This window comes from Myodes glareolus, chromosome 1, assembly GCF_982192425.1.
Source record: "Myodes glareolus chromosome 1, mMyoGla1.1, whole genome shotgun sequence".
Classification (NCBI taxonomy): Eukaryota; Metazoa; Chordata; class Mammalia; order Rodentia; family Cricetidae; genus Myodes; species Myodes glareolus.
In genome coordinates this window covers 65,766,178-65,776,022 of record NC_142026.1, presented here as the reverse complement: position 1 = coordinate 65,776,022, position 9,845 = coordinate 65,766,178, and the positions used below count along the sequence as shown (strand labels likewise).

Sequence of the window (9,845 nt, the reverse complement as noted above, 5' to 3'; positions counted from 1 at the left end):
GACATTTCGCACAATTCTGACAGTTTGTAAGATCACTTTACAAGAAAGAATGAAGCTATGGAAAACGTGATGGGTGGGGCCACACCTTGAACCAGGACATCTCAGCAATGGACAGTTGTGTCCCTCTATTTAAGCCTAAACTCCATGTTAGGACTCTGAAGGTGTGTGTGTGTGTGTGTGTGTGTGTGTGTGTGTGTGTGTGTTGTGTGAAAGAGAATAGGAGAGAGAGAGAAAGAGAAAGTGATAGAGAGAGAAATTATACTTTTTGTTTTTCCCAAAGCAATTGCCTTGAAAAAAACCCTGCTTTCCATCAGTAATTGTGTCTTTAATTGGATTATTCATCATGGATGCCTAAGCCTGGCTTTTTAGGGATGCCAGAACTGTCAGTCTCTGACCCTAACAACTCCAGTAATATTTAAGGGGGTTAATCTGGTTCTCCTTGGCTGTTTATTTGTGTTTTATGGTAGTTTGTTTCTGTATGGTTCTGTTATTCTGGCATGCAAGGTAACTGATGAGGGGAGGTGACAAGGGAGGTAGCATGTTTCCTTAGCTGAGACAATGGGAGACTCTGGGTTGATTAACTAAGTGTGTCTGACCTCATCTAACAAGCTTCGTGCATGGATCAGGCAGACAAATCAGAACCTGTTCCTTCAATGTAGCCATTAGTTTAGCCTGTTTCCCCCTCCAGGGAGAATATGCAAGATTCCAATGAAGTCCTGCTATGCAAAGTTTGTGTAGTTTACCTCCTAGAATCAGGTGATAGAAGACATATCAAGACATGACTTTAGAGAAGTGATTTGGTGAAATCCTGTGGTTTAGATACACTACTGATGACCCCATAGAGCAAGGTGTCCACTCAAGAGTTAACGAGTAACTATCATGTCTCTCCAGTGGTGTTTTCATTGCGGAATCATCTGAAAAGCTTTACCACGGTGAGCTAGTGTGTCAGCAGGGAACAGATCAACTCTGAGAGTGGTGACAAGATACAAAAGTCTAAGAAAAAACAAGGAAATGCTAATATTGGGAGAGGAGACAGTCTTGGGTGCCTCACTAAAGACATTGTATGTACTTTGGGTTCCAAAGAAGTCAATGCCAACAGGACATTGTATGAAATGGTCCTGTTTCCTGCAGTGAGGAGAGAACAGGAGGGTGAGTCTGTGGCAGCTCATGACTCTATTTCTCCTCCCTGTTCCTTTCCAGGTACCAGGAAAGCAGGGTGTTCCAATAAGCTTCTCCACAGTGTGTGTTGTGAAAGTCAAATAGTTTATACGAGTGGGGCATTTGGGACACCTGACTTTGTTTTCATTTAAATTTTTAAGTATCTTCTATATTACAACCAAGCCACAATTTGTCCTCCCAATGCCTCCCCATGACTTCCTTCTCGCCCAGGTCTACATCTCTCCCATTTCTCTTCGTAAATAGGCAGGTCTCTGAGGGATATCAATCAAAGATGTCATGTCACATCCCCTAATGCTAAGGCTTGATGAAGCAACCCAGTAGAAGGAAAAGAATTCCAAGTGCAGGCAAAAGACTCAGAGATGGCCCTCACTGTCACTATTATGTATTCTGCAAGAACACCAAGCAATACAACCATAACGTACATGTGAAGAACCTAGATCAGACCCATTCAGCCTGCCTGATTTTTCAGTCTCTGTGAGCTCTTTTGGACCCTGATTAGTCAATTCTATGAGCCATTTTCTTGTGTTGTTCTTGATCCCTCTGCCTCCTACAATCCTTCCTACCCCTCCTTTTCAGGGTTTTCCAAGTTCTGCCTAAGGTTTGACTGGGTTTCTGCCTCTGCTCACATCAATTGTTGAATGAAGCCTCACTAATGACAATTATGCTAGACTCTGATGTACAAGTATAGCAGAACATCATTAAGAACCATTTCATTGACCTTTTAATTTTATTACAGTTGATTCATTAGTTAACTTATTTTGCCAGCTGTGCTTGGTTCTGTCCTGGGTCTCTGGGATATTCAGCCTCTGCTTCCTGGCCTTCCAGACAGTGTCAGGGAAGAGCTCCCTCTGGTGGCATGCGTTATGTTATTTGTTGGCCATTCTCACAAGTTCTGCACCATCATTACCCCAGCATATGTTGCAGGCAGAACAATTTATAGTTCAAATGTTTTGTGACTGGGATTGTGCACCATTCCCTACATAGGAAGTCCTGACTGGTTATAGAAGGTTGTTGATTCAGGCTCCTTGTTCCCCATTACTAGAAGTTTTCACTGGGGTCACCATTGTAGATTCTGGGAGTTTCCATCACACTAGGTTTCTGTCTTGCATCCAAAAGTTCCCCCTCTCCAATTTCACTCATCTATCCCTGTACTCTCTCTCTCCATCTCCCTCACTGGTTCCCTACTGTTCCTTACCCATCCCAAGTCCTCCAGCAAAATCAATTTTTTTCATGCCCATCATATTTTTTTTATTGATTTTAGAGCTCTATATTTTTTTCTGCTACCCCTCTGCCTCTCCTCTCCCCACTTCTACCCTCCTCCAAGGTCCCCACGCTTCCAATTTACTCAGGAGATCTTGTCTTTTTCTACTTCCCATGTAGATTAGATCTATGTAAGTCTCTCTTAGTGTCCTCATTGTTATCTAAGTTCTCTGGGATTGTGGTTTGTAGGCTGGTTTTCTTTGCTTTATATTTTAAAACCACCTATGAGTGAGTGTTCTACTCCCCTTTATATAGAAGATTTAAGCATTCCCCTACTCTCTTGAGCCTTTCTTCTTACCTAGCCTCTCTGGGCCCATGGTTTGTAGTATGACTATGCTTTACTTTATAGTTAATATCCACATATAAATGAGTACATACCTTATTTGTATTTCTGGCTCTGGAATACCTCACTCAGGATTTTTTTCTAATTCTATCCATTTTCCTGCAGAGTTCATGATGCTACTCTTTTAACAGCTGAGTAATAAATCATTTTGTAAGTATGACAAATTTCCTTTATCCATTCTTTGTTTGGGGGACATCTAGGTTGTTCACAGTTTTTTGAAATTACAAATCAAGATCCTGTTGATCAATTATCCCTGTGGTAGAGAAGAACATCTTTTGGGTATATGCCAAAGTGTACTATAGCTGGGTCCTGAGGTGCACAGAATCCCAGATTTCTGCAGAACAAACATATTGGTTTCCATAGTAGTTGTACATGTTTGCACTCCCACTAGCAATGGAAGAGTGTTGCTCTTGCTCCCTATCTTCACCAGCATGAGCTGTCATTTGTGTCTTTAATCTTAGGTATTCTGACAGATTTAAGACGAGATATCAGAGGCATTTTTATTTGCATATCCCTAATGGTTAAGACTGTTGAACATTTTCTTAAGTGTTTCTTGGATATTTGAGATTCTTCTGTTGAAAATTCTTTGTTTAGATCAACATTTATTTAGTGGTGTTCCACCAAAAGACCATTCATAGGTTTTGTGTGTGTGTGTAAACTTAAATCCTTTATATGTGCAACAGGACCTAATTAGAAACTAAAAATTTCAAAGCAAATCTTCACACATTTCAAGTGTTCACTGCATGTGGAGGGATTGTATATATCAGAAATACAAAGAGTTGAAATGTGGCCTGATACATTTAATCTTATTATGAGTTCTATCAAACTCTGCTTCTACTCAAAGGAGTTGACAAACAGGACACTGAAAAGCTTGGAGAATGTTCTGACTATCTGGGATGCTATCGCCATCTGATGGCCTGAAGGAGTACTGCACCTGCCTTATGTAGACTTACCTCCCTTTTTCCATAAAAGCAGTTAATCTGAATAAGAACTCACGTCACAATGCAGAATAATTTTCAAGAAGGCAGTACATTAAATTATTTATTGAAATATATACCCCATTTTCATTTGAATTATTTTATTTTTGATGTTTAGTGTCTTGAGTTTTTATTATATATATTTAGGATATTAGGCCTATGTCAGATGTGGAGCTTGTGGAATTTTTTTCGTTCTGTATGCTAGTGTTTTGTTCTATTTTCTGTATTCCTTATCTTACAGAACCTTTTGAGTTTTATGAAGTCCTATATATTAATTATTGGTATTAGTGCCTGTGCTTTTATGGTTCTGTTTAGGATGTTGTTACCTGTGCAAATGCCTTCAAAGTTATTCCCTGCTTTGCTTTTACAAGGTTCAGGACATCTTGTTTTATGTTAAGGCCTTTGATCTACACCGACTTGAGTTCTATTCAGTGTGATAGAAATACATCCAGTTGCATTCTTCTACACGCAGACATCAAGTTAGACCAGCACCATTTGTTGGAGATGTTTTCCTCTTTCCATTGTTTATTTCTGAATTCTTTATTAAAACTCAGGTGTCCACAGGTATGTGGATTTAGGCCTAGGTCTCTAATTCACTTTCATTGAATCACCTTTTTGTTTTTATGCCAATCTCATGCTGTTTTATTACTACAGCTCTACAGTACATCTTGAAATCAGGGATGGTGAAACTTCCAGAATTTCTCCTTCTGTGTAGGATTGTTTTAGCTATCCTGCTTTGTTTGTTTGTTTTTCCATATGAATTTGAGTTTTGTTCTTTAAGAACTGTGTTGGAATTGTGATTGGAATGCATTGAATCTGTAGATTGTTTTTGGCAAAATGACCAATTTTACTATGTTAATCCTATCAAGAAATACTTCCATTTCCTGATAGCGTCTTCAATTCCTTTCTTAAGAGTCTTGAAGTTTTTATCATACATAAAATACTTTTAATTATCATAAGATACTTCATACTATTTGTGGCAATTGCTATTGTGGAGAATGTTGTTTCCCTGATTTTTTGGTCAGGTTGTTTGTCATTTGTAGATAGGAGGGCTACTGATTTAATTTGAATTAATATTGTACCCGGTCTATCCCTGGTAGAACTTTGTACAATAAGTGATACTTTGATTTTTTTTTTCTTTCCAAATTGTATCCCCGCTGACCTCCTTCTATTTACTCATTGTTTTAACTATAACTTCAAGTACTGTTGAACAGAAAAGGAGAGAGTGGACAGCCTTGTCTTGTTCCTGATTTTAGGGAAAACTGCTTTGTGTTTCTCATGATTTAATGTGCTATTGGCTATAGGTTTCCTGTAAATTGCCTTTATTATCTTTAGGTATGTACTTGTATCCCTGCTCTCTCCAAGACCTTTATCATGAATGAAGGGGTGTTGAATTTGGTCAAAGGCTACTTTTGCTTCTAATGAAATGATAATGTGATTTATTTTTTTTTTCTTTCAGACTTTTTTATTTGGTGGAATTCATTGAAAGATTTTCGTATGTTGGACCATCACAGCTTGTCTGAGATGAAGCCCACCTGATCATGGTGGATGATCTTTTGGATATGTTTTTGGATTTGATTTGTAAGAATGTTATTGAGGATTTTGCAACTATGTTTGTAAGGGAAATTGATCCATAATTCTCTTTCTCTCTTTTTTGAATCTTTCTGTCATTTGGGTGTCAGGGTGTCTGTGGCTTCAAAAATGAATTTGACAATGTTCTTTCTGTTTATATATTTAGAATAATTTGAGGGTTATTGTCACTAGTTCTTGCTTGAAAGTCTGGATGATTTCTGCACTAAAGCCTTCTGGCCGTGGACTTTTCTTGGTTGAGAGACTTTTAATGACTATATCTATTTCCATGGGGAATCTTTTTAAATTGTTGATCTGATATTGATTCAACTTTGGTAAGTAGTAACTATAAAAAATTGACAATTTCTTTTCAAATTTTTTAATTTAGTGAAGTACAGGTATGACCTAATGAATCTTTGGATTTCCTTGGTGCTTATTTTAAGTCCTCCTTTTCACTCCTGATTTTGTTAATTTGTATATTATCTCTGTCCTTTATTCAGTTTGGATAATGATTTGTCTGTCTTGTCTTATTCAAAGAACTAACTCTTTTCTTCAATGATTCTTTGTACTGTTTTCTTTGTTTTGATTTAATTGATTTTACCCCTCAGTTTCATTATTTCCTGTTGTTACCTCCTGTTGGGTGTGCTTATTTCTTCTTGTTCTAGGTCTTTCAGGCATGATGTTAAGTTGCTGGTATGGGATCTCTCTAATTTTTTATGTAAATACTTAGGCCTATGAACTTACCCTTTAGCACCACTTTCAGTGTGTACCATAAGTTTAGGTATGTGATTTACATTCATCTATATTGAATTATAGAAGGTCTTTAATTTCTTTCTTTATTTCTTCTTTGACCCAATGGTAGAGAGTTATTTAGTTCTCATGAGTTTGTAGGCTTTCTATCCCTTCTGTTTTTGTCAAAATTCAGGTTTAATATGTGGTGGTCTGATAGGACACGGGTCATTTCAATTTTCTTATCTGTTGAGCCTTGCTTTGTGACCAAGTGTGTGGTCAATTTTGAGGAAATTTCTATGAGTTACTGAGAAGAAAGTATATTTGATGTGGGAGTTCCCTCTATGTGCGGTGATTACCATTAATGAGTAAAGAAACTACCGTGGCCTGTTGATAGGGCAAAACTTAGGTATTCAGGGGGGGGGGGTGGACTGAATGCTGGGAGATGGAAAGTAGAGAGTAAGACGCCATGGAGCCACCAGAGCCACACATGCCAAATATTTGCAGGTAAGCCACTGCCATGTGGTGAAGATTAATAGAAATTGGTTAAATTAATATAAGAGTTAGCCAATAAGAAGCTAGAGCTAATGGGTCAACCAGTGATTTACTGAATACAGTTTCGGTGTGATTACTTTGAGAATAAGCAGTCGGGAATGAGCAAGGGATCTCTCCTCCTACAAATTGGCACCCATGTGGCCAACTAAATCCATGTAAAATCTGAGAGGGCTTGAAAAGGAATTCTAGACAAAAAATATGGAGTTTGACACAGCTTGTTGCTGTTTGCTGGTGGCTTGCTGCTGCTTCTTTAAGAGAGACTTTCCTGACTCAGCCGTAGAAGAAAATAAGTGGCATTTTTGAAATGCCAGCTTTCTGGATTGTGGCAACACAAACCAGCTTTGTGCCTGGAACTGGGGTGGTGTGCATGGCTCAGAGGCACAAACAGCTCCTCCATGCTGGACTGTGAGGAGCGAGCAGGCAGTACTGTATATGCCATAGTAATAACACAGCTTAAATTTTACATGGGCAGGTAAGCAGGTACTTCCTTATATTCCTTAATGATGATACATCTTAAGTTTTAAGAGGTGCTCCTGGACAGAAAAGAATTACAGATATGCAGTAAAGACAAATCCAGATGAGTCACAGTGTTGGATAAATTTACCTAGGCTTGGGAGAGAGAAGAAAAAGAGTAGAGAGTTAAAAAAGAAGTAAAAAAAGTCTTTAAAGAGACAGAGTACAGAAAGCCATAGATTAAAAGGAGTAAAGAAAAATAAGCCATGTAATGAAGAAAAATTCACAGAGAATCTGGATTATGTATATTATTGCGTTTTCTTTGACTTTTTTTGACTGTGAAGAAGCTAAGTACAGAGAGACATTTTATTATATGGACTGCTAAGCTAAACCAGCATATATATTATGAAGGTATCAAGACTTCCAAATTTGGGTCTAAGGATATGACGCGGTTCTTTTCTTGTCTCCACAGAAGATGAGAACCTGTGGATTGCTTCCAGACTGATGTGTTATGGTGGAACAAGACCCCCTGAAAAGTCACCATGAATACCCCTCAAAAACTTACTTTACCCAACTGCTGACTGAGATGAACCTAACACACAGGATTCACCATAAAAGACCTGATTAACAGCGCCCCCAAACAGCAGGAAACAGTTTGGAAAGAAATAACTATGCCCATGTTCCCAAATATTGTCAATAATTGTTTGTTTACATTTAAAGGGAGAATATGCTATAGAGATGAATAATTTGTATTGGTATAGATCTTGGTTCATTGATACAAATTTAAGGTAAATTTTGTCATACTGCATGTGTATATTTCTGCCATTGATTAGGATATTGTGTTTGTGTAGTTCATTTAAAAATGTAATGTATAATTAAGAAATATAGATTAACAGATAGTAGTCATCTATAATAGTCAAGACTGAAGTCATGTTAGTTGGGTTTTCTAGACATAGAGATATATTTCAGTTAGATGGATACCTTTCAGAGACCTTCGTAATATGGCTTTTACAATATTTTAATAATTTAAGGCTTTTCGTGACGAGACATATCTGCTTCTGGCAGCACTAATTACTTCATGAGGAAGATGGGCATCAAAGAGACTCCTTATGGAGTTTGTTAGATAAATGTACATGCAAGATCCACAGAGAAATGACTGCTGACCTTGCCTAAAGGTCAGATGATCCTTCAGGGTTTCTACTTCATGAAAGAATTTGCAAAATGTTCTGCAGGATATAAAAGAAAGTGACAGTCAAACTGTCAATATAGGGGGAACTGTCTTTGAAATTTCCTGCTTCACGGAAAAGTCTGCTGGATACTATGAGCCTGTAGGCTGAAGATGGATGCCCCAATGATACAGAAAAACTTTGGGTGACTGTACAGGCAATTGATGTCTCTGTCAATTCTAGAGTTTTGGAAGTTGCTTACAATGTACTTTCTGTTTACTTAGGTAATATATCCGTCTGAAGTCTTTAATGGAGTTGAAGAAATTATAGTGATAGTTATAGTTGTCCTTAGTTATGGTAAAAGATAAAGTATACATAAATATTGTAATTAACTCTTGCTTGATATATGTTATATGTACTTTACTATGTTAAAATTATAACCTTCCTTTTTATTTAAGTAGAAAAGGGGAGGTGTTATGGGAGTCCCCTCTGTGTGCTGTGATCACCATTAATGAATAAACTGCCTTGGCCTGCTTATAGGGCAGAATTTAGGTGTGCGGGGAAAACTGGACTGAATGCTGGGAGAAGGAAGGCAGAGAGTGAGATGCCATGGAGCTGCCAGAGCCAGACATGTCAAATCTTTGCCAGTAAGCCACTGCCATAAAGAAATATACAGATTAATAGAAATGGGTTAAATTAATATAAGAGTTATCAAATAAGAATCTAGAGCTAATGGGTCAAGCAGTGATTTAATGAATAAAGTTTCTGTGTGATTATTTTGGGGCTAATCGCTTGGGAATGACCAAATAGAAACATTCTGTACATATCTGATAGGTCCATGGGATTCATGCTGTCTTCTAGTTCCATTATTTCTCATTTAGTTTTTGTCTTGATGAGCTGTCCCATGGGATAATGGGGTATTGACATCTCCAACTATTCATATGTGAGGTTCTATGTATGATTTAGGCTTCAGTAACTTTTCTTTACAAATGTGGGTGCTCTTGAATTTAGTGCATAAAAGTTAAGAACTGAGTCATCACCTTGGTGAACTTTTCATCTGATGAGTATGAAGTGTTCTTTCCCATCTCTTTTCATTAATTTTGGTTGGAATTCTATTTTAGATATAAAATAGCTACATCAGCTTGATTCTTAGACTCACTAGCTTGGAAAATCTTTTTATAAACTTTTACTTTGAGGTAATGTCTATCTTTGATGTTGAGGTGTGTTTCCTGTATGCAGAAAGATGAATCTTGTTTTCAGGTCCATTCTGTTAGTCTGTGTCTTTTTATTGAGGAGTTGAGGCTAGTGATATTGAGAAATATCAATGACCAATGATTGTCAATTCTCATTATTTTGTTGGTAGCAGTGATGATGATGATGATGATGATGATGATGATGATGATGATGTGTGTGTGTGTGTGTGTGTGTGTGTGTTCCCTTCTTTTCATTTTGCTGGTGTGAGATTATTTATGTCCTGAGTTTTCATGGGTGTTGTTAGTCTCCTAGGGTTGGCATTTTTCTTCTATTATCTTCTGTAGGGATAGATTTGAAGATAGATAGTATTTAAATTTGACTTTTACATGGAATATCTTGTTTTCTCTGTTGTATGGAGAC

The 9,845-nt window shown here is 37.5% G+C and overlaps 1 long non-coding RNA gene across 1 annotated transcript; it reads left to right on the top strand.

Moving 5' to 3' along the window:
- Nucleotides 1-2,887: 2,887 nt before the first annotated feature.
- LOC148123413 (uncharacterized) lies at nucleotides 2,888-8,764 on the top strand. The gene is made up of 3 exons (XR_015738474.1): nucleotides 2,888-2,932; nucleotides 5,219-5,340; nucleotides 7,538-8,764. It is a non-coding gene; the product is annotated as an uncharacterized LOC148123413 (long non-coding RNA).
- The last annotated feature ends 1,081 nt before the right edge of the window (nucleotides 8,765-9,845 follow it).